This window comes from Heterodontus francisci, chromosome 26 (genome assembly GCF_036365525.1).
Source record: "Heterodontus francisci isolate sHetFra1 chromosome 26, sHetFra1.hap1, whole genome shotgun sequence".
In the NCBI taxonomy this organism is placed as follows: Eukaryota; Metazoa; Chordata; class Chondrichthyes; order Heterodontiformes; family Heterodontidae; genus Heterodontus; species Heterodontus francisci.
Window position 1 is genome coordinate 59,842,824 of NC_090396.1, and position 23,467 is coordinate 59,866,290.

General features: G+C 50.8%; 1 protein-coding gene across 4 annotated transcripts in view; it reads left to right on the forward strand.

The window, feature by feature from the left end:
- Positions 1 to 23,467, forward strand: part of cyth1b (cytohesin 1b) — a 295,924-nt gene that overhangs the window by 200,644 nt on the left and 71,813 nt on the right. The gene's annotated exons all lie outside the window — the stretch shown is intronic.

The following is a 23,467-nucleotide window of genomic DNA, read 5'->3' on the forward strand; positions in this document are numbered from 1 at the left end:
ATCTGGTTCACTAATGTCCTTTTGGGAAGGAAATCTGCTGTCCTTACCTGGTCTGGCCTACATGTGACTCCAGACCCACAGCAATTTGGTTGACTCTTAAATGGCCTAACAAGCCACTCAGTTGTATCAAACCGCTACAAAGTCAACAGCAGTTCAAGAAGGCAGCTCACCACCACCTTCCCAAGGGCAATTCGGGATGGGCAATAAATGCTGACCTAGCCAGCGATGCCCACATCCCATGAACGAATAAAACAAAAAATCTTGACGGGGGAATGGGAGATGGTTGTGACAGGTACAATTTATAATACTCAGTATGGTAATTACGTTTATAATTTCAAATGTAAGAACCCTGTTTCACTGGCCAGCAATTTCCAATGGAACCACACTCACTTACTGCCAAAACTTTGCTGGAAGTGTAACAGAAACCTGTTTACACCAACTCTGTTTACTGTGTAAGGAAGAGTTGAAGGATGCTCTAGCCATCATGGCATGGCTTGGTGGAACAGCTGGCCTTTTTCTGCCCATCAGTTTCATATGTCCATACTTCCATACTGTGCAGAATGGCTACAGCTCTGAAGAAATTCCTTTCCATGATTGTTCTTCAGTTGTGTGGAGATTGTTGTTATGCTGCAACTATGGACTGTAACGGCAATTGTAGCTATGGAAATAGTGGATGCATAGCAGGACCTCCAGGTAAAAGTGAGAGACCTGGCGGATCAGCCTTCCCAGATCCCGTCAAGTTTCAGAGTTACACACTTCACCTCCTCTTTATTCCTGTGGTTGTCAAGTGCTCGTGAGCCTTTGTAATCCATGCTATGGTTCCTTTAATTGGAAATCCTTCCTTTGACAGAATGGACATGCCATCCTGCCTGCCCATCCTAATTGTTCGGAAAGCCTGGAGGTGGGACATTAATGCTGTTGCCCTGGGAAAACCTCGGCAAAGCCCGCCCATTAGACAATTGGGTTCCCAACCCGAAAATGATCCCGCTCTTCCAGCAGGGACTAAGTAGGCAAGATTCCATCCACAATTTCTGTAGCCAGTCATTTTTATCATCCGGGAGTTTTGTGAGTCATTCTATCAATGAACCGCCAAATTTACTAAGAGATTGGTTAACCAAAGCAGTAGATATTTATGTTGGTTACAATAGTAGAGCATTTCACTTCCAGTGAGTTAAGATCATAGCTTCAACTACAAAAATACTCAAACAACTTGCCATCCCTCGCTGTGTGTTAGTAGTTGACAGTTGGCCTGTGAAAGTTTCAGTAGTGTGAGATGATATGATTGATGCAGCCTTGGAGAGAGGGGAATCCGCATGACTGGCCTTGCTTCATAGCTGTGGCTGACGACAGATGGTGGTGTCTAGAGAAGTCAGTGGGCTAACTGGTCATGCCTTCATAAAAATTTTGGCTTTTTCTCAAGAATGTGATTTGTGTTCACATCAAAAAAGCAATCTCCAAAGGCAGATCTCATCTCATTTGAATCAAACCTTTATATGCATGCAGTGAGTGGGATAGCATTCCTCAGAACTAAGAATTTCTCCTGACTGGCAAATCATAGTGGAGACCACATGGAATTGTCTGCCTTGTTCTCCTGTCTATTCCAAAAAGCAGTGAATACCACACTGCTAGCCCATTATGAACAGCCTAAAGAGTGAAAGGTTGTTTTAGAATTAAGATAATACACAGAAGCAGCAATGCAGTGCAGGAAACTGGCAATATAAATATTTACTGTATAATGAAGTTGGAATCCATCTGTAACAGATTAAAATGTCCTTTTCTGGAATGTATTTCTTGCCGTTTGTTATGAAATGACACTTTTGGAGGAAATAGTTGTGTACAGGCATTTAACAATGCAATAAAAACACAAAATGCTGGAAATATACAGCAGGTCAGGCAGTATCTGTGGAAAGAGAAACAGAGTTAATGGGCAGGATTTTTAAGGTCCCGCAAGGGGCTGGAACAGCAGCAAGTTTCACCAAGGCGGGGGGAGGATGGCTCTGAGAACCCGCCCAATCTGCCAATACGTATAATTAAGATAGTTAAAGAACTCATTGAGTGCTTGTTGAGAGCCATGTTCAGATTTTGGTGGGGTCATACGGGCTGCATGCTGGGTGAGAAACAGACCATTTGCATGGAGGTGGATATACAGCGGGAACCTGTCATGGCGGCCTCAACAAATTAGGTGGCTGGATAAAGGGGAGAACGGCTCCAAGGGTGATTCAGCCATTGGCACAGATGCCATTGGGTCAGTAGTGGTTGTAGGGAGAGTGGTCATTAAGTGCTTGGGCATTATAGTGGGTCGTCACCTTGCTTTCATTACGGGACCATAAGAGGAGGGGGCAAGGCTTCCAGCCACAATTGAGAGGCCACCTGAGCACAAGGAAGGCAGCAGCTGGCAATGGGAGGGCAACTCTCAGATTTCGGGTCCAGTGGCGATGAAGAGCAACATCTTGCCTAGGAAGGGCAGAGCCCCGGGCATGAGGAGGGCTGAGGAGAGGGACGAGGGGCAACAAAGCACCAGAGGCCATTCCATCATCATGGGCTATATCGCTGAAGGTAGAGCTACCTTCGGATGACCGCGAGCCAGCGCTGCAGGAGACTGCAACTCTCCAGGCAGATGCTAACAGAGATATTTGACTTCGCTGTGGAAGACCTCACATCTCGCTGCAATGCTCTCCATGCTCTGTCAGTATATGTCAAAGTCATTTTGACCTTGAACTTCTTCACCTCTGGCTCCTTCCAAGAATCAGCTGTGGACCTGGGTGGCATCACGGAAACAGTTGCAAGCCACTGCATCTCGCAGGTCACTGATGCCCTAGTTGCAAGAGCTGGACAGTACATTCACTTCCATACAGATGGGGCCTCACAGATAAAAAGGGGAGTGGTTTTGCCTCCATTGATGGATTTCTGCAGGTGTAGTGCATCTTTGTCACACCCTTGTGGCCTATGAGATTGAGCTTCCAGCATGTGTGTGCTCACTTTCCTGGCAGCTACCATCACTCCTTCATCTTCCACCAGTCCAGGCAGCCGCAGCTTTTCATTCCACCCCCCAAACTCTGAGGATGGATTTTAGGGGACAATGAATATCCCTTGAAGAAATGCTACTCACCCCTCTATGAGAACCCAAGATAGAGGGACAGAGGCGCTACAACTGAAGCCATCTGCTCAAAAGGACAATCGTTGAGCAGACCATCGGGCTTCTGAAGATAAGGCTCCAGTGCCTGGACTGTTGGGTGGCGCTCTACGGTACACTTCTGCAAGGGTCTCGCACATTGTGGTGGTCTCCTGCACTCTCCATAACATGGCCCTTCATGCACCTTGAAGAGGGCGAACTGCTGGATGGACACAGTTCATTGGAAAAAGAGGAGGAGCAGGAGGGGGAGAACGAGGAACATGCAGAACACAGAGGTGTCCCGGATGCACAGGGAGGTGGCTAGGCCTGACATGAAGCTCGAGAATCTCACCAGGATGCTATTAACGTCAGGGATCATCTGATTCAGGCTCATTTCAGCTGATCCCAGGAGCATCAGCATGGTCTGGAACTCACTCTGAGCTAAAGGCCTGCTACCCGACCTGAACCCGATGGGACCCGACGACACATGTCAGGTTCAGGTCGGGTCGGGTTGGGTTGCACTTCTGGGTCCGGCATTCGGGTCGGACACGCTCTATCACAGGTAAGTGGCTCCTCTGTTCATATAATTTTTGGACTAGAAAGGTGGTTTTGTAACAGTTTTAACCTTTTGCAGATTAGCAACAAAGTGAAAAATGGGAGGTAAGCTAACTGATGGTTGGGTCGGATCAGGCGCGGGAAAAAATGGAAGGACTCGGGCTGGGTCGGGCTTGGGTCGGATGTGGTTCTGTCGGGTTCGGGTCGGGTTTTTTTTTTGCAGACCCAAGCAGATCTTTACTCTGAGCTGCCTGTGGGAACACTTCCATTGAAGAAGCAGCCTGGAACAGATCAACTCTTACTGCTAATGAAGGATACACATCTGCCCAGAGGTGTCACTGTTCATGAACCCCTGCTTCCCTTCACTACTTCATTGCTTTTTTCTTGTCTTGCCGCTAATAAGAGGAAGCTGATGTGACTGGCTTTATGTATCAATATTTACGTGGTGCTCAAAAAGCAGTTACAGGTAAAAGAAACCCCAGGGACCCACTCGGTGCTCTGCCTGACACAGTGACCTCTGCTTCAGTCACTTCTACGTGATGCTCACCTTGTGGCCTTGGATGAGGTGGAAGCAGCCTTGTCTCTGCCTGCAGCTGCGATGCACATGGCAGTTGTTCTCATCTGGAGGTGCCAGTGGGGGAACCTCCAGAGGCTGCTGCACCTGCGGCAATGCTGGGGCAGCCTCTGTCACTGGGCCCTGCTGCACAGATGCTTCCACAGTCAGAGGGGCCGAAGAGGCTGATGATGATGATTGTGCTCCATGAGGGGTGGCATCCTTGTCCTCCTCGGTGACTGCCTGAGCCTTTGGATGGCTGAAGGGTACCACCAGTTGGGGCGCAACTGGCATCCCTCTAAACATCCCTGCGTCATTAATGCAGGGACCAGTCAAGGCTACATTCTTTGAATGTCATTGTGTAGTTCCTGCATGCACTCAGAGTGCTGCTGTTTATGGCTCTCCATATGGTTGGCTGTGCCGTCAGTGGAGGAGCTCATGTGCTCAAAGCCTGGACCCGTGGTGATGCACATGAGCTGGATGGACTCATCTATTCTCAGCCCATGAACCCGCACTCTCTCAGGGAGCTCTGACATAAACGAAAATGGTATGTTGGCCTTTATTGCAAGAGGATTTGAGTAAAGGAGTAAAAAAAAAGTCTTGCTGCAATTGTATAGCGCCTTGGTGAGACTGCACCTGGAGTATTGTGTACCTTTTTCGTCTCCTTACATAAGAAAGGAAATACTTGCCATAGAGGGAGTGCAACGAAGGTTCACTAGACTGATTCCTGGGATGGATTGTCCTGTGAGGAGAGATTGAAGAGACTGGGCCTATATTCTCTAGAGTTTAGAAGAATGAGAGGTGATCTTATGGAAGCATACAAAGTTCTGACAGGGTTTGACAGGAAGGATGTTTCCACTCATTGTGGGGGGGTCTAGAATCAGGGGACACTGACTTAGAATAAGAGATAGGCCATTTAAGACTGAGATGAAGAGGAATTTCTTCACTCAGAGGGTGATGAATCTGTAGAAATCTCTACCCCAGAGGGCTGTGGAGGCTCATTCATTGAGTATGCTCAAGACAGAGATCGATAGATTTCCAGATATTAAAAAGATATCATGGGATACGGGGATAGTGTGGGAAAATGGCGTTGAGGTAGAAGATCAGCCATGATCAAATTGAATGGTGGAGCAAGCTCAAGGGGCCAAATGGCCCCCTGCTCCTATTTCCTATGTTTCTATGTGGGAGCACCTCTGTTGCTGCTGGTCTAAGTTGAGCCTCCATTTCTGTGACTCCTGAGGCCCTGCATCGGTGCCCAGCTGAACAGGGCTGTGTCTGTCCACTATCCTCTGAGGGGGACTGCCCACAGCTGCCTCTACCTCTCTGTCACCTCCTCCTGCACACTCATGATGTGCTGTTCACCCAGTACCACCCAGTGCTCTTTGGAGCTGTGTATATCAAGACTTTCATTTGTGAGTTACTGCTGCAGTGTGTGTCATATAGGCATGTATCTCAGCAATGAAAGAGCTATATGGTTGTGTGAAGGCATTGCATGGGATTACCTTGCAGCACTATGTGGCATACATAAGGACCATGCATCTGGTAAGTGTTACCATTGGATAAGCTTATCATGGAAAGTTGCTTAAGGTGCACCATCTTCTTCCTGCACTGTTCCCAGGCCTTGCATGTAGTGCATACAGTCTTAAGCCTGGTAATTGCCTCCTGCCAGGCGTGTTTCCTGCTATCGTCTGGAAAGGATACTCTGGAGTAGCAAGCAGGGCAATCTTCCTCACACTGCAGCACTTCCAGTTCATTAAATAATAAGTGCTGTGCTGCTTCATTGCTGACTCAGATTGCTTCCTGCCTCTATTATTGTCTCAGCCTTTGGGTATTGCGAGCTAACCTTTTGCTCTAAGCAGCCTATGACAGTGCTGAGGTATGCGTGGAAAATATAGCTTTTTCAAAGGCTGGAACAATTTCTTTCCTACTACAGCCCAAATAAAGGGATTATGTGGCTGTATCCCTAATCCCACAGCTCCTCCTTCATCCACCAGCCCCCACCACCACCACCCCCCACCCCACCCCGAACCCCCCAGGCACACACCAAGTGGGAAATTACCACCTTTATCTAAATTAGGTAGATCCATGTCCTCCTTCCATCAAGAATTTGTGCTCTGTCACAATGTAGCAATTAAAAAAAATTGAACAATAATATGCAACTAATTTTTTAAGTTTTGTTCTCTGGCAGGAGAAATTTCTGTTAAAAGTTTTTACGTCAATTTTCAGGCATTTTTGTAATGTGTAATATATAACTATTGAAATATATTTTAAAGCATGATAAATCTCTCATACTTCCATTTACTTGGCTTTCAATGGTGACTTGTGTGCAGGGCACAAGATCAGTGTTGATACAAAAATTCCTTTGTTACTCAGGGATAGTACAAATTCTGTTGCAAGCTAAGCATCTTCAAAATAGGCATAAGGTTTTTGGAATGTGTTGCTGAAAGCTTTCACTGGTTTGAATCTCATAAAATCAACAATCTACTTTTGACGTTATTCACAATTAAAATTTTTATGGAAGTGTTTTTTTAGTAATAAAGAAAACATGTGGAAAGTTAATACACCCATTGTTGAATTATCATGTGGCTATATTTACAGCTTCCTAGTTCCCATACAAGCCCATTGTGGATACCAGAAGTTAATTTTGATGTTTTGAGCATCGCTGTTCTTGTAACTGTATCGATACAATCATTTAAAGATTTGCATTCAGAGAAAGGTCAATAGTGAGGCATTCATATAACTAAAGATGTACCTCTCAAGGGACTGGTCTAAGTAACTTAATTTTTTTATAATGTATTATGTCTCCTTGTGGCTACATTTTCACGAGTGAGAAATTGTTTCTGTAACACTAAGTTTTTTAAATATAAAAAACATTTATTTGTAATGAGAGGATTGCAGCTTGACATAATGGGACATTATGCTAAATTTGTTTACTTTTTGTGATTGATTTGATACTGTTTTATTGAAATTAGCTCCAGCTTTTTACAGATGTAAAAACTCATTAACAGTACATTATTGCTAAGAATACTCTGCTTTAAATTTCTGCATTTGATGTAAAAGTTGATACACGGATACGAAAAATGTTGACAGCCATGAGTTAGATTTACACATCTGCAATAAATTGGATGTAAATAACATGCAATTTTTAAGCTTTAAAATGCAGTTTGAAAGATAAATCCTACTTCCTTTAACTTAAGCAGGATAAGTTGTCTACTAGAACAGAAATTGTTTTCAGTAGGAATTTAAATCACCATAACATGCACTTATGTTGAGATTTTCACTGCTCACCTGCCTCTTAGAAACATAGAAAGTAAGAGCAGGAGTAGGCCATTCGGCCCTTCGAGCCTGCTCCGCCATTCATTATGATCATGGCTGATCATCCAACTCAGTAACCTGTTCCCGCTTTCCCCCATATCCTTTGATCCCTTTCGCCCCTAGAGCTATATCTAACTCCTTCTTGAAAACATACAATGTTTTGGCCTCAACTGCTTTCTGTGGTAGCAAATTCCACAGGTTCACCACTCTCTGGCTGATGAAATTTCTCCTCATCGCAGTCCTGAAAGGTTTACCCCGTATCCTTAGACTATGACCCGGGAACATCCTTCCTGCATCTACCCTGTCAAGTCCTGTTAGAATTTTATAGGTTTCTATGAGATCCCCCCTCACTCTTCTGAACTCCAGCGAATATAATCCTAATCGACTCAATCTCTTCTCATACGTCAGTCCTGCCATCCCAGGAATCGGTCTGGTAAACCTTCGCTGCACTCCCTCTATAGCAAGAACATCTTTCCTCAGATAAGGAGACACTTGCGCATCCTCGATTTTCATCGCTTTAGCATTGACAGCTGTGTTTCAGTGGTCAGGGCCCTCAGCTCTGAAAAAATGACATGGTAAAATGGAACCAAAAACAGTCTTATGATCAGGTGAGGAGGGGTTGCAAGGCTCCCCTCTTGCCCTTCTCCTTGTTTGACCACAACAGGGTTTATTCCTTTTTAAGCAGTGGTTGTGCTTACCACTTCAGTGAGTGTTTAACCTTTTACCTTTGTTGTGATCATAACAAAACCAATTGGACAGGTTTTCTTGAGTTTAAGCAAGAAAAAGGTGAGTTTGTTGTACTTAAAATGGAAACCCGATCTAAATAAAATAATAAAACTACGCTTCACTTTCACTCACACACACGAGAATCTCTCTCACACACACACAAATAGATTACAGAGTGATGAGGGATAGTTTGGATTGGATTAAAGTCCAGAACAAATAAAAATAATATGCAGTCTACGGTGTCTGGTAAGTCAGTTGTCTTTTGGCTATAGTTGTGGGTTCCTTAGTCTCAGGCTGGTTGAAGTATTTTGCAGCTGGCCCACCAGGTTCAGGTTTTTCTTGGAGACAGTGATGTAGGTGTCTTTTTTCCCTGGGGTCTCTGTCTTTAGCAATGGAAGTTTTGGATGTGCTGCAGTCGCAGACAGGTTTCAAAAACTTGCAGTATATCTGGAGAAAGAGAGAGAGACACACACACAGTCCCACTAGAGATGTGCCTGGTAAGCTCATCTGTGTGTAACAAAACTCCAAGTTTTACCCAGTCTGGGGAGACTGTCACATGGTTCTCATAATCCCTTTTGTTTTTAATGAGGTCCAAAGTCTAAAACCCAAATCTCTCTCAGGTAGTATTGTCAGTTGTTACACCCGGAGGTATGTCTCCACCCATGAATGCTTCGAAATGGCTTTGAATGTGCCGTTAACAAGGGTGATATTGGATATTCTACTCAGTTAGCCAAAGCATTGTCCTGAATTGGATTCTTAATATTCGGAGCTGCGAGCACTGGTTAAGTGACTAGAATGGCTTTTAGCCTCTCGAAAGCTGTCTGTCACCTCTCTGACCACACTACCTTGGCTCTTTTCTGCAGTAAGTCTGTCAGTGCGGCATCTATAGTGCTGAAGTTTGGGACAAACTTGCAGTAAAACCCACACATCCCGAAACATCGCATTATTTCCTGTTTGGTCGTGGGGATGGGAATATCTATCAACGCCTGTACTTTTGCTGCCCTGGGCAGCACTCGCCCCTGACCTACAACATGCCCTAAGTAGGTTACTTGAGCTTCATCAAACTTTATTTTTGCAAGGTTTACCACGAGGCCAGCTGGCTGTGACCTTCGGAAAAGGGCTTCTAATTGGTCTAGGTGGTCCCGCCAGGACTCCTTGTACACTAGCATATCGTCCAGGTACACTACACAGTTGGGTAGGCAAGTCATTACCTGCTTCATCGGCCTTTGGAAGTTGGCTGGGGCTTTCCTTAATCCAAAAGGCATCACTGAGCACTGGAATAGGGCATCTGGGGTGACAAAAGCTGAGATTTCTTTTGCTCGGAGTGTTAAGGGAACCCGCCAGTATCCTTTTAGCAAGTCTATTTTGGTGATTCCCTACTCTATCAATACTGTTTTGCAGGTGGGGATTTGGGTTGGAATCATCTCTGGTAACTGCACTAACCTTCCTGCAATCAATGCAGAGCCTGGCTGAGCCATTGGGCTTGGGCAGAAGCACAGCTGGGGAACTCCAGCTGCTCTGGTTGGGCTCCATCAGCTTTTTCTCCAGCATATAGTGTATTTCCTCCTGAATCTGGGCCAGTTTTCTGGGACACAGGTTGTCGGGGTTCTGTTTTATGGGTGGGGTCTCTCCTACATCCACATGTTGCACCACGCACATTTGACAAAATTACTTACTCAGCCATGGACGGGGCAATTAAGCTGTTTATAAAGTCTAAAGCCAATGTAATGTTTAGTTTTTTTTTAGTTTAGAGATACAGCACTGAAACAGGCCCTTCGGCCCACCGAGTCTGTGCCGACCATCAACCACCCATTTATACTAATCCTACACTAATCCCATATTCCTACCACATCCCCACCTGTCCCTATATTTCCCTACCACCTACCTATACTAGTGGCAATTTATAATGGCCAATTTACCTCCCAACCTGCAAGTTTTTTTTTTGGCTTGTGGGAGGAAACCGGAGCACCCGGAGAAAACCCACGCAGACACAGGGAGAACTTGCAAACTCCACACAGGCAGTACCCAGAATTGAACCCGGGTCGCTGGAGCTGTGAGGCTGCGGTGCTAACCACTGCGCCACTGTGCCGCCCTAAGTGCCATCAAATGCCATCAAAACACATTTCTTCCTGTAAATAAAGTAGCTAAGCACACAATCATCAATGGAGAGCAGCACAGCTATATTAGCTAGCTAGCAAGCAAAATAGTATGCAAACCCAATGTGAATTACTTTTGCTAACAGAATAAATAATCATGTCACGGGGTAGTAGATGGACCTTATCAGATGACCTCTGTGGATTCATACTGTCAGAAGTGCAAATTCGTCCAATAAACCATGAAACTCAAGGAGAGGATTGTTATTGTGGTCAGTGAGGTGAGGCAGTTGAAAGAGCAGCAATAGAAAGACGGACCATTTCTCACATTGCTGTTGTCACGAGACAATTTAACTCGTGATGGTCTCTGTGCAACTTCATCTGCTTGTAATCAGTATCTGAAGACAGGACAGCTAAAAAAAGCCAATAATCTCCAAATCCCACACTGTGTCTCCCGCTCTGTGTGCCCTCTCTCTCTGTGTGCCCTCTCTCTCTCTCTGTGCCCTCTCTCTCTCTCTGTGCCCTCTCTCTCTCTCTGTGCCCTCTCTCTCTCTCTGTGCCCTCTCTCTCTCTGTGTGCCCTCTCTCTCTCTGTGTGCCCTCTCTCTCTCTGTGTGCCCTCTCTCTCTCTCTGTGCCCTCTCTCTCTCTGTGTGCCCTCTCTCTCTCTGTGTGCCCTCTCTCTCTCTGTGTGCCCTCTCTCTCTCTGTGTGCCCTCTCTCTCTCTGTGTGCCCTCTCTCTCTCTGTGTGCCCTCTCTCTCTCTGTGTGCCCTCTCTCTCTCTGTGTGCCCCCTCTCTCTCTGTGTGCCCCCTCTCTCTCTGTGTGCCCCCTCTCTCTCTGTGTGCCCTCTCTCTCTCTGTGTGCCCCCTCTCTCTCTGTGTGCCCCCTCTCTCTCTGTGTGCCCCCTCTCTCTCTGTGTGCCCCCTCTCTCTCTGTGTGCCCCCTCTCTCTCTGTGTGCCCCCTCTCTCTCTGTGTGCCCCCTCTCTCTCTGTGTGCCCCCTCTCTCTCTGTGTGCCCCCTCTCTCTCTGTGTGCCCCCTCTCTCTCTGTGTGCCCCCTCTCTCTCTGTGTGCCCCCTCTCTCTCTGTGTGCCCCCTCTCTCTCTCTGTGCCCCCTCTCTCTCTCTGTGCCCCCTCTCTCTCTGTGTGCCCCCTCTCTCTCTGTGTGCCCCCTCTCTCTCTGTGTGCCCCCTCTCTCTCTGTGTGCCCCCTCTCTCTCTGTGTGCCCCCTCTCTCTCTGTGTGCCCCCTCTCTCTCTGTGTGCCCCCTCTCTCTCTGTGTGCCCCCTCTCTCTCTGTGTGCCCCCTCTCTCTCTGTGTGCCCCCTCTCTCTCTGTGTGCCCCCTCTCTCTCTGTGTGCCCCCTCTCTCTCTGTGTGCCCCCTCTCTCTCTGTGTGCCCCCTCTCTCTCTGTGTGCCCCCTCTCTCTCTGTGTGCCCCCTCTCTCTCTGTGTGCCCCCTCTCTCTCTGTGTGCCCCCTCTCTCTCTGTGTGCCCCTCTCTCTCTGTGTGCCCCTCTCTCTCTGTGTGCCCCCTCTCTCTCTGTGTGCCCCCTCTCTCTCTGTGTGCCCCCTCTCTCTCTGTGTGCCCCCTCTCTCTCTCTGTGTGCCCCCTCTCTCTGTGTGCCCCCTCTCTCTCTCTGTGTGCCCCCTCTCTCTCTCTGTGTGCCCCCTCTCTCTCTCTGTGTGCCCCCTCTCTCTCTCTGTGTGCCCCCTCTCTCTCTCTGTGTGCCCCCTCTCTCTCTCTGTGTGCCCCCTCTCTCTCTCTGTGTGCCCCCTCTCTCTCTCTGTGTGCCCCCTCTCTCTCTCTGTGTGCCCCCTCTCTCTCTCTGTGTGCCCCCTCTCTCTCTCTGTGTGCCCCCTCTCTCTCTCTGTGTGCCCCCTCTCTCTCTCTGTGTGCCCCCTCTCTCTCTCTGTGTGCCCCCTCTCTCTCTCTGTGTGCCCCCTCTCTCTCTCTGTGTGCCCCCTCTCTCTCTCTGTGTGCCCCCTCTCTCTCTCTGTGTGCCCCCTCTCTCTCTCTGTGTGCCCCCTCTCTCTCTCTGTGTGCCCCCTCTCTCTCTCTGTGTGCCCCCTCTCTCTCTCTCTGTGCCCCCTCTCTCTCTCTCTGTGCCCCCTCTCTCTCTCTCTGTGCCCCCTCTCTCTCTCTCTGTGCCCCCTCTCTCTCTCTGTGTGCCCCCTCTCTCTCTCTGTGCCCCCTCTCTCTCTCTCTGTGCCCCCTCTCTCTCTGTGTTCCCCCTCTCTCTCTCTGTGTGCCCCCTCTCTCTCTCTGTGTGCCCCCTCTCTCTCTGTGTGCCCCCTCTCTGTGTGCCCCCTCTCTGTGTGCCCCCTCTCTCTCTGTGTGCCCCCTCTCTCTCTGTGTGCCCCCTCTCTCTCTGTGTGCCCCCTCTCTCTCTGTGCCCCCTCTCTCTCTGTGCCCTCTCTCTCTCTGTGCCCTCTCTCTCTCTGTGCCCTCTCTCTCTCTGTGCCCTCTCTCTCTCTCTGCCCTCTCTCTCTCTCTGCCCTCTCTCTCTCTGTGCCCTCTCTCTCTCTGTGCCCTCTCTCTCTCTGCGCCCTCTCTCTCTCTGCGCCCTCTCTCTCTCTGCGCCCTCTCTCTCTCTCTGCGCCCTCTCTCTCTCTCTGCGCCCTCTCTCTCTCTCTGCGCCCTCTCTCTCTCTCTGCGCCCTCTCTCTCTCTCTGCGCCCTCTCTCTCTCTCTGCGCCCTCTCTCTCTCTCTGCGCCCTCTCTCTCTCTCTGCGCCCTCTCTCTCTCTCTGCGCCCCTCTCTCTCTCCCTGCGCCCCTCTCTCTCTCCCTGCGCCCCTCTCTCTCTCCCTGCGCCCCTCTCTCTCTCCCTGCGCCCCTCTCTCTCTCCCTGCGCCCCTCTCTCTCTCCCTGCGCCCCTCTCTCTCTCCCTGCGCCCCTCTCTCTCTCCCTGCGCCCCTCTCTCTCTCCCTGCGCCCCTCTCTCTCTCTCCCTGCGCCCCTCTCTCTCTCTCCCTGCGCCCCTCTCTCTCTCTCCCTGCGCCCCTCTCTCTCTCTCCCTGCGCCCCTCTCTCTCTCTCCCTGCGCCCCTCTCTCTCTCCCTGCGCCCCTCTCTCTCTCCCTGCGCCCCTCTCTCTCTCCCTGCGCCCCTCTCTCTCTCCCTGCGCCCCTCTCTCTCTCCCTGCGCCCCTCTCTCTCTCCCTGCGCCCCTCTCTCTCTCCCTGCGCCCCTCTCTCTCTCCCTGCGCCCCTCTCTCTCTCCCTGCGCCCCTCTCTCTCTCCCTGCGCCCCTCTCTCTCTCCCTGCGCCCCTCTCTCTCTCCCTGCGCCCCTCTCTCTCTCCCTGCGCCCCTCTCTCTCTGCCTGCGCCCCTCTCTCTCTGCCTGCGCCCCTCTCTCTCTGCCTGCGCCCCTCTCTCTCTGCCTGCGCCCCTCTTTCTCTCTCTCCGAGCGCCCCTCTTTCTCTCTCTCCGAGCGCCCCTCTTTCTCTCTCTCCGAGCGCCCCTCTTTCTCTCTCTCCGAGCGCCCCTCTTTCTCTCTCTCCGAGCGCCCCTCTTTCTCTCTCTCCGAGCGCCCCTCTTTCTCTCTCTCCGAGCGCCCCTCTTTCTCTCTCTCCGAGCGCCCCTCTTTCTCTCTCTCTGCGCCCCCTTTCTCTCTCTCTGCGCCCCTCTTTCTCTCTCTCTGCGCCACTCTCTCTCTCTCTCTCTCTGTACGCCCCTCTCTCATCCCCCCTCTCTCTGCGCATCAACTCCCTCTCTCTGCGCATCAACCCCCTCTCTCTGCGCATCCCCCCCCTCTCTCTGCGCATCCCCTCCCCTCTCTGCGCATCCCCCCCCCTCTCTGCGCATCCCCCCCCCTCTCTGCGCATCCCCCCCCCCTCTCTGCGCATCCCCCCCCCCTCTCTGCGCATCCCCCCCCTCTCTCTGCGCATCCCCCCCCTCTCTCTGCGCATCCCCCCCCTCTCTCTGCGCATCCCCCCCCTCTCTCTGCGCATCCCCCCCCTCTCTCTGCGCATCCCCCCCCTCTCTCTGCGCATCCCCCCCCTCTCTCTGCGCATCCCCCCCCTCTCTCTGCGCATCCCCCCCTCTCTCTGCGCATCCCCCCCCTCTCTCTGCGCATCCCCCCCCTCTCTCTGCGCATCCCCCCCCTCTCTCTGCGCATCCCCCCCCTCTCTCTGCGCATCCCCCCCCTCTCTCTGCGCATCCCCCCCCTCTCTCTGCGCATCCCCCCCCTCTCTCTGCGCATCCCCCCCCTCTCTCTGCGCATCCCCCCCTCTCTCTGCGCATCCCCCCCTCTCTCTGCGCATCCCCCCCTCTCTCTGCGCATCCCCCCCCTCTCTCTGCGCATCCCCCCCTCTCTCTGCGCATCCCCCCCCTCTCTCTGCGCATCCCCCCCTCTCTCTGCACATCCCCCCCTCTCTCTGCGCATCCCCCCCTCTCTCTGCGCATCCCCCCCTCTCTCTGCGCATCCCCCCCTCTCTCTGCGCATCCCCCCCTCTCTCTGCGCATCCCCCCCTCTCTCTGCGCATCCCCCCCTCTCTCTGCGCATCCCCCCCCTCTCTCTGCGCATCCCCCCCCTCTCTCTGCGCATCCCCCCCCTCTCTCTGCGCATCCCCCCCCTCTCTCTGCGCATCCCCCCCCTCTCTCTGCGCATCCCCCCCCTCTCTCTGCGCATCCCCCCCCTCTCTCTGCGCATCCCCCCCCTCTCTCTGCGCATCCCCCCCCTCTCTCTGCGCATCCCCCCCCTCTCTCTGCGCATCCCCCCCCTCTCTCTGCGCATCCCCCCCTCTCTCTGCGCATCCCCCCCCTCTCTCTTCGCATCCCCCCCCTCTCTCTGCGCATCCCCCCCCCCTCTCTCTGCGCATCCCCCCCCTCTCTCTGCGCATCCCCCCCCCCTCTCTCTGCGCATCCCCCCCCCTCTCTCTGCGCATCCCCCCCCCTCTCTGCGCATCCCCCCCCCTCTCTGCGCATCCCCCCCCCTCTCTGCGCATCCCCCCCCCTCTCTGCGCATCCCCCCCCCTCTCTGCGCATCCCCCCCCCTCTCTGCGCATCCCCCCCCCTCTCTGCGCATCCCCCCCCCTCTCTGCGCATCCCCCCCCTCTCTGCGCATCCCCCCCCTCTCTGCGCATCCCCCCCCTCTCTGCGCATCCCCCCCCTCTCTGCGCATCCCCCCCCTCTCTGCGCATCCCCCCCCTCTCTGCGCATCCCCCCCCTCTCTCTGCGCATCCCCCCCCTCTCTCTGCGCATCCCCCCCCTCTCTCTGCGCATCCCCCCCCTCTCTCTGCGCATCCCCCCCCTCTCTCTGCGCATCCCCCCCCTCTCTCTGCGCATCCCCCCCCTCTCTCTGCGCATCCCCCCCTCTCTCTGCGCATCCCCCCCTCTCTCTGCGCATCCCCCCCTCTCTCTGCGCATCCCCCCCCCCCTCTGCGCATCCCCCCCTCTCTCTGCGCATCCCCCCCCCCCCTGCGCATCTCTCTCTGTCTCTGTCTCTCTCGCTCTCTCTCTGTCGCTCTCGCTCTCTCTCGCTCTCTCTCCCTGTCTCTCTCTCTCTCTGTCTCTCTCTCTCTCTGTCTCTCTCTCTCTCTGTCTCTGTCTCTCTCTGTCTCTCTCTCTCTCTTTCTCTCCCCTTCTGTTCCCTCCCCACTCTCCCCCTGGTCCCCCTCTCTCCACTCCACCTCCCTCTATCTTCCCCATCCCCAACCCCAATCTATCTTTCCCACTGCCTCCCACTCTCTCCATCCCTCATCCCCCCTCTCTCTCCATCCCTCTTTCTGCCCCCCCCTCTCCCACCCTGTCCCCCCCTCACTCTTTCTCTCTCTGTCTTTCTCCCTGCCCCACCTTGCTCTCTGTTTCTCCCCCTATCCTCCTCTCTCCCCCCGTCCCCACTCTGTCTCTTCCCCCCCCCCCCCCGTCCCCACTCTGTCTCTCCCCCCCCGTCCCTCCTGTCCCCCCCTCTCTTCCCCCTCTTCTCCCCCCCCCGTTCCTGCCCTCGTCCCCCCCTCTCTTCCCCCCTGTTCCGCCCCTCTCTTCCCCCCGTCCCCCCCTCTCTTCCCCCGTCCCCCCCTCACTTCCCTCCTTCGTCCCCCCCCTCACTTCCCCCCCGTCCCCTCCCTCTCTTCCCCACCCCGTCCCCCTTCTCTCTCTCTCTCTCTCTCTCTCTCTCCCCGTCCCCCTTCTCTCTCTCTCTCTCCCACTTGCCCCTTTCTCTCTCTCTCTCTCTCTCTCTCTCCCCGCTCTCTCTTTGACAGTTACATAGAGTGGGAACTCTCAGCTTTGCGATTGGTCAGTTTTTTAAAACAATCGCAGCCGGCAGTTTCACAGCTGGCAGGTTCTTAGAGCGGGAACAGCGCTTCCAATTGGGAAATGTTCGTGGTTTTCCGTGGGCTTTTAAAAAAAACATCGGAACCCGCCAGAAAACCACAAACCTGTCCGAGTTGGAAGCGCTGTACCCGCTCTAAGAACCTATCAACTGTGAATCTGCTGGCTGGGATTTTTATTTTTAAGCCTGTCTGGAGCCAATGGGAAATTTCTCATCGCTGAAATTACCAGTCATGGACCTCAAAATTTCACCACGTACACAGGTGTCTGTATACGGACATGTTGCCAACTCCTGGTTAGGGTTGTGCACCCTGGTGTGTCCCTGCAGATTTCTTTAAATGCTTTGAGCATCCTTTTTAGGGCTTCGCTTTGTCTTGCATTTAAGTAGGAGAGTACAGTGTCTAACTTTCCTAACATTTCAGTGTTGGCTAACCAGACAGTAGGGGGTTTGATTTGGGAACCTTCAAGGCCCTCCTCTAACTCATCTTCACTGTCCTTTTTGTCCTCTTTTGTCCTAACTGCCTGACAGACCTGGGCTTGGTTGTCCCCTTCCCAGCTGTGATGTTTTAACATGTTGATGTGGCACTGGGGTGTCAATTAAATAATTTTTAGTTATTTTTTCTTTTTTACATTTTTTACAATTTTTTTTCTTTTGTTCATTTCATTTCATTGTAGTTTGTTCAGTTTGCTTACCCACTGTTTTTTTTCATGTTTGTACTTGCTGCTGTTCAATCTTCAGTTCGTTAACACCCTATCTGTACTAATGCTTTGTCTTTCAACACACTATTAACATATTGTTTGCCTTTGCTCCATGACCTCTTGGTCATCTATGTGGCCTTGTCCAATCTCCACCTTCTCCTTTGTTATCTCTTGCCCCACCCCCGGCTCACTTGCTGATAACCTTTGACATTTCTAATATTTGCTTGTTCCGAAGAAGGGTCACTGACCCGAAACGTTAACTCTGCTTCTCTTTCCACAGATGCTGCCAGACCTGCTGAGTGGTTCCAGCATTTCTTGTTTTTATTTCAGATTTCCAGCATCCACAGTATTTTGCTTTTAATTAAATAATTTACCTGGCTAATCCTTTTCGCTACTCGGTATGAGACACTGAATCGGCCTTTCAGGGGTTCAATCTGTATTGGGAGTAGTGCCAGCACATGGTCTGCAGGCTGAAATGTTATGGCCTTGGCATGTTTATCTACCTGCCTTTTCATAGCTGTCGGGAGGTTTTTAGTTGCTCCTGAGCCACTGCACAGGCTCTCATGAGCTGCTCCTGGAACATGAACATGTAGGCAAACATGGAAGGCTCATCCCTCATTTCTATAAATTAATTCAAAGGGAGTAAAGCTTGTGGACTCATTGTGTGAGTCCCTGGTGGCAAACAGGAGAAATCCCAACCCTTTGTCCCAGTCATGGGGGTACTCGTAGCAGTATGCCCTGATCATTGTCTTTGGGGTCTGGTGGTACCATTCCAAAGCTCCTTGTGACTGTGGGTGGTAGGCTGACGACCTTAGCTGGGTTATGCACAGATTACGCATGACTTTTTGAAACATCCCAGACATGAAATTGATGCCCTGATTGGACTGGACAATCCCAATGGTTGCCCTCTGATACCACTCCAGCATTCAATGCACTCTCTAGGGGAAAGGTCATGCCTTTCCCAGCAGACGAGATTGGGTGGCCTCTGTATCCCTAAGTATGACTATGGGCTTGCTTGCACTTGAGGGGTGTGGGGTCACTTTTCCTTGGGACACCAAATCCTAGTAACTCTCAGGGATTTTGTTAAGTTTTCCTGCACTCACAGTGGTAGATTTACTGGGTCTTACTGCCGCAGTTAAAGCCACAGTCTGGTCTGCTGTGCTTTCCATCAGGGCCGCTTTGCCTGCACTGTTCTGGTGTACCTGATTAACCCCATAGGTTTTCCCCGTAACTTCCAGCAGTCAGCTCGAAAGTGCCCTGCCTTGTCACAATGGAAACACACAGGTTTTCGGGCATCACTCCTTCTCCTGGCCACGACAGCTGTTTTGCAAGCTTTTCAAAAGAAACGAGAAATGCTTCCACCTCCCCCTCATTGAACTTTGATATCAACTGGGAAAACTTTTAAGAGCTCAGCACCCAATCCTGAGCTAGGAGTAACTCCCTCACTGGCCGTGTGTTCACTGGGTGTATTGGGTCATTCCCCTAGTTAGTTTGAGCTGCCTTAACTCCCTTTCCTCCTTCTCTTTCTGGTAGCTCTTTTTCCCTTTCCTGATACTCTCTCTGCTCTTTCTCCTTCTGGAATTCTAATTCCAGTCTCCTCTGTTCTAATTGTATTTTAGCTAACGTTACCCTGTTTCTGACTCCAAAACCTGTTTGAGTCTTCAGGTTCAAGTGCAAAATGGTTGGCCACATGTTTTAGGACTTCGGGCTACCTAGGATTTGGTTGGATAGTAATCTCTAACTGCTCAGCTACATTCCTCAACTCTTCAAAAGATAGGGCTTTTAACCTGTCCCAAGTTCACTGTGGTTTAGGAAGGTACTGGTCTCGAATGTGGACATATTAGTACTCGAGCAGTGAAACCCACAAGAAATCCTGTCTTGAAGTTTTCAAATTTTTACTAGAGATCAATTTGGTTTCCCACTTCCAATTTCTCATTTGTCTTTGGGTTCTGATCACGGACTAGAGCCCCCAAATTTCTGTGTTATGATCAGGTGAGGAGGGGTCGCATTGCTCTTGTCTTGCCCTTCTCCTTGTTTGACTGCAACAGGGTTTATTCCTTTTTTTAAACAGTGGTTATGCTTACCACTTCAGTGAGTGTTTAACCTTTTACCTTTGTTGTGATCATAAAAGAACTAATTGGAGAGGTTTTGTTGAGTTTAAGCAAGAAAGAGGTGAGTTTATTGTACTTAAAATGGAAACCTGATCTAAATAAAATAATAAAACTACGCTACTCACTCACTCACCTCACTCACTCACTCACTCACTCACTCACTCACTCACTCACTCACTCACTCACTCACTCACTCACTCACTCACTCACTCACTCACTCACTCACTCACTCACTCACACGCACACGCGGTGGTGTAGTGGTATTATCACTGGACTAGTAACCCAGAGACCCAGGGTATTTCTCTGGGGACATGGGTTTGAATCCCACCACAGCAGAAGGTGGAATTTGAATTTAATTAATAAATCTGGAATTAAAAAGCTAGTCTAATGATGACCATGAAGCCATTGTCGATTGTTGTAAAAACCCATCTGGTTCACTAATGTCCCTTAGGGAAGGAAATCTGCTGTCCTTACCTGGTCTGGCCGACATGTGACTCCAGACCCACAGCAATGTGGTTAACTCTTACATGCCCTCTGAAATGGCCTAGCAAGCCACTCAGTTGTACCTAACCCCTACGAAGTCAATAAAAAGGAATGAAACCAGACGGACCACCTGACGCCGACCTAGGCAACGGAAACGACAACGGCAAACCCAGCCCTGTCGACTCTGCAAAGTCCTCCTTACTAACATCTGGGGCTTGTGCCAAAGTTGGGAGAGCTGTCCCACAGACTAGTCAAGCCTGACATAGTCATATTCACGGAAACATACTTTACAGACAATGTCCCAGACACTGCCATCACCATCCCTGGGTATGTCCTGTCCCACCGGCAGGACAGACCCACCAGAGGTGGCAGGACAGTGGTATACAGTAGGGAGGGAGTTGCCCTGGGAGGCCTCAACATCGACTTCGGACCCCATAAAGTCTCATGGCATCAGGTCAAACATGGGCAAGGTAACCTCCTGCTGATTACCACCTACCGCCCTCCCTCAGCTGATGACTCAGTACTCCTCCATGTTGAACACCACTTGGAGGAAGCACTGAGGGTGGCAAGGGCACAAAATGTACTCTGGGTGGGAGACTTCAATGTCCATCACCAAGAGTGGCTCGGTAGCACCACTACTGACCGAGGTGGCCGAGTCCTAAAGAACATAGTTGCTAGACTGGGTCTGCGACAGGTGGTGGGGAAACCAACATGAGTGAAAAACATACTTGACCTCGTCCTCACCAGTCTGCCTGCCGCAGATGCTTCTGTCCATGACAGTATTGGTAGGAGCGACCACCGCACAGTCCTTGTGGAGACGAAATCCCGTCTTCACATTGAGGATACCGTCCATCATGTTGTGTGGCACTATCACCGTGCTAAATGGGATAGATTTCGAACAGATCTAGCAATGCAAAACTGGGGACCCATGAGGTACTGGGGACCCATGAGGTGCTGTGGGCCATCAGCAGCAGCAAAATTGTATTCAACCACAATCTGTAACCTTATGGCCCGGCATATCCCCCACTCTACCATTACCATTAGGCCAGGAGACCAACCCTGGTTCAATGAAGAGTGCAGGAGGGCATGCCAGGAGCAGCACCAGGCATACCTCAAAATGAGGTATCAACCTGGTGAAGCTACAACCCAGGACTACTTGCATGCCAAACTACGTAAGCAGCATGCGATAGATAGAGCCAAGCGATCCCATAACCAACGGATCAGATCTAAGCAAGCGGCACTTGCTTAGCAATAACCTGCTCAGTGACGCTCAGTTTGGGTTCCGCCAGGGCCACTCAGCTTCTGACCTCATTGCAGCCTTGGTTCAAACATGGACAAAAGAGCTGAACTCAAGAGGTGAGGTGAGAGTGACTGCCCTTGACATCAAGGCAGCATTTGACCGAGTATGGCATCAAGGAGCCCTAGCAAAACTGGAGTCAATGGGAATCAGGGGGAAAACCCTTTGCTAGCTGGAGTCATACCGAGCGCAAAGGAAGATGGTTGTGGTTGTTGGAGGTCAATCATCTGAGCTCCAGGACATCACTGCAGGAGTTCCTCAGGGTAGTGTCCTAAACCCAACCATCTTCAGCTGCTTCATCAATGACCTTCCTTCAATCATTCGGTCAGAAGTGGGGGTGTTCGCTGATGATTGCACAATGTTCAGCATTGTGACTCCTCAGATACTGAAGCAGTCTGTGTAGAAATGCAGCAAGACCTGGACAATATCCAGGCTTGGGATAATTGGCAAGTAACATTTGCACCACACAAGTGCCAGGCAATGACCATCTCCCCTTGACATTCAACAGCATTACCATTGCTGAATCCCCCCACTATCAACATCCTAGGGGCTACCATTGACCAGAAACTGAACTGGAGTAGCCATATAAATACCATGGCTACAAGAGCAGGTCAGAGGCTAGGAATCCTGAGGCGAGTAACTCACCTCCTGATTCCCCAAAGCCTGTCCACCATCTACAAGGCATAAGTCAGGAGTGTGATGGAATACTCTCCACTTGCCTGGCTGGGTGCAGCTCCAACAACTCTCAAGAAGCTCGACACTATCCAGGACAAAGCAGCCCGCTTGATTGGCACCCCATCTACAAACATTCACTCCCTCCACCACCAACGCACAGTGGCAGCAGTGTGTACCATCTACAAGATGCACTGCAGCAATGCACCAAGGCTCCTTAGACAGCACCTTCCAAACCCGCGACCTCTACCAACTGGAAGGACAAGGGCAGCAAATACATGGGCACACCACTACCTGCAAGTTCCCCTCCAAGTCACACACCATCCTGACTTGGAACTATATCGCCGTTCCTTCACTGTCGCTGGGTCAAAATCCTGGAACTTCCTTCCTAACAGCACTGTGGGTATACCTACCCCAAATGGACTGCAGCGATTCAAGAAGGCAGCTCACCACCACCTTCTGAAGGGCAATTACGGATGGGCAATAAATGCTGGCCTGGCCAGTGACGCCTACATCCCATGAATGAATTAAAAAAAAAACACACACACACAAATAGATTAAAGAGTGATGAAGGATAGTTGGGTTGGATTAAAGTCCAGAACAAATAAAAATAATATACAGTTTATGGTGTCTGGTCAGTCAGTTGTCTTCCAGCTGTATTTGTGGTTCCGAAGTCTCAGGCTAGTAGAATTATTTTGCAGCTGGCCCACCAGGTTCAGGTTTTTCTTGGAGACAGTGATGTAGGTGGCTTTTTTCCCTAGGGTCTGTGTCTGTAGCAATGGTAGACCTGGATGTTCTGCAGTCCATAGAAACCATAGAAAAATTACAGCACAGTGTCTGCGCTGGCTGAAAAAACTAGCCGCCCAATCTAATCCCACCTTCCAGCACCTGGTCCGTAGCCTTGCAGGTTACAGCACTTCAGGTGCATTTCCAGGTACCTTTTAAAAGAGTTGAGGGTTTCTGCTTCCACCACCGTTCCTGGCAGTGAATTTCATACATCCACCGTGCAGACATTGCCAGTAATGCAGAGACCTTGGACCCAGGCTGAGCACTGGAGACCCAGACCTCAGGTAAGTGAGGCAGGGTCGTCTGGATCTTCCAGATTGGCCTCTGTGAGTGGGGATGGGAGGGTGAATGTGAAGTTCAGTGGGAGGAGGGGCCCATGGGGTTGTAGTTTTTGCTAGCCAATCTATTTTAATTCCACCTTCCCGCACTATCCCCATATCCCTTAACTCCCTTAGTATCCAAAAATCTATCGATCTCAATCTTGAATTCAGTGACTGAGCATTCACTGTCCTGTGGGGTAGCAAACTCCAAAGATCCACAACCCTATGAATGAAGAAATTTCTCCTCATCTTGGTCTTAAATGGCTGACTCCTTATTCTGAGACACTGGCCCCAAGTTCTGGACTCTGCAGACAGGGGAAACATCCTTCCAGTATCTACTTTATCTAACCCTTTAAGAATTTTGTGGATGGTATTTTATGGTCTCCCTCATGGCGAGTTTGGAGGGGGGGCGAGGGCATTTAACTGGGCCGGATAGTGGCTGGCGTGGATCTTGCCACCTACTCGCCTACACTCCGAT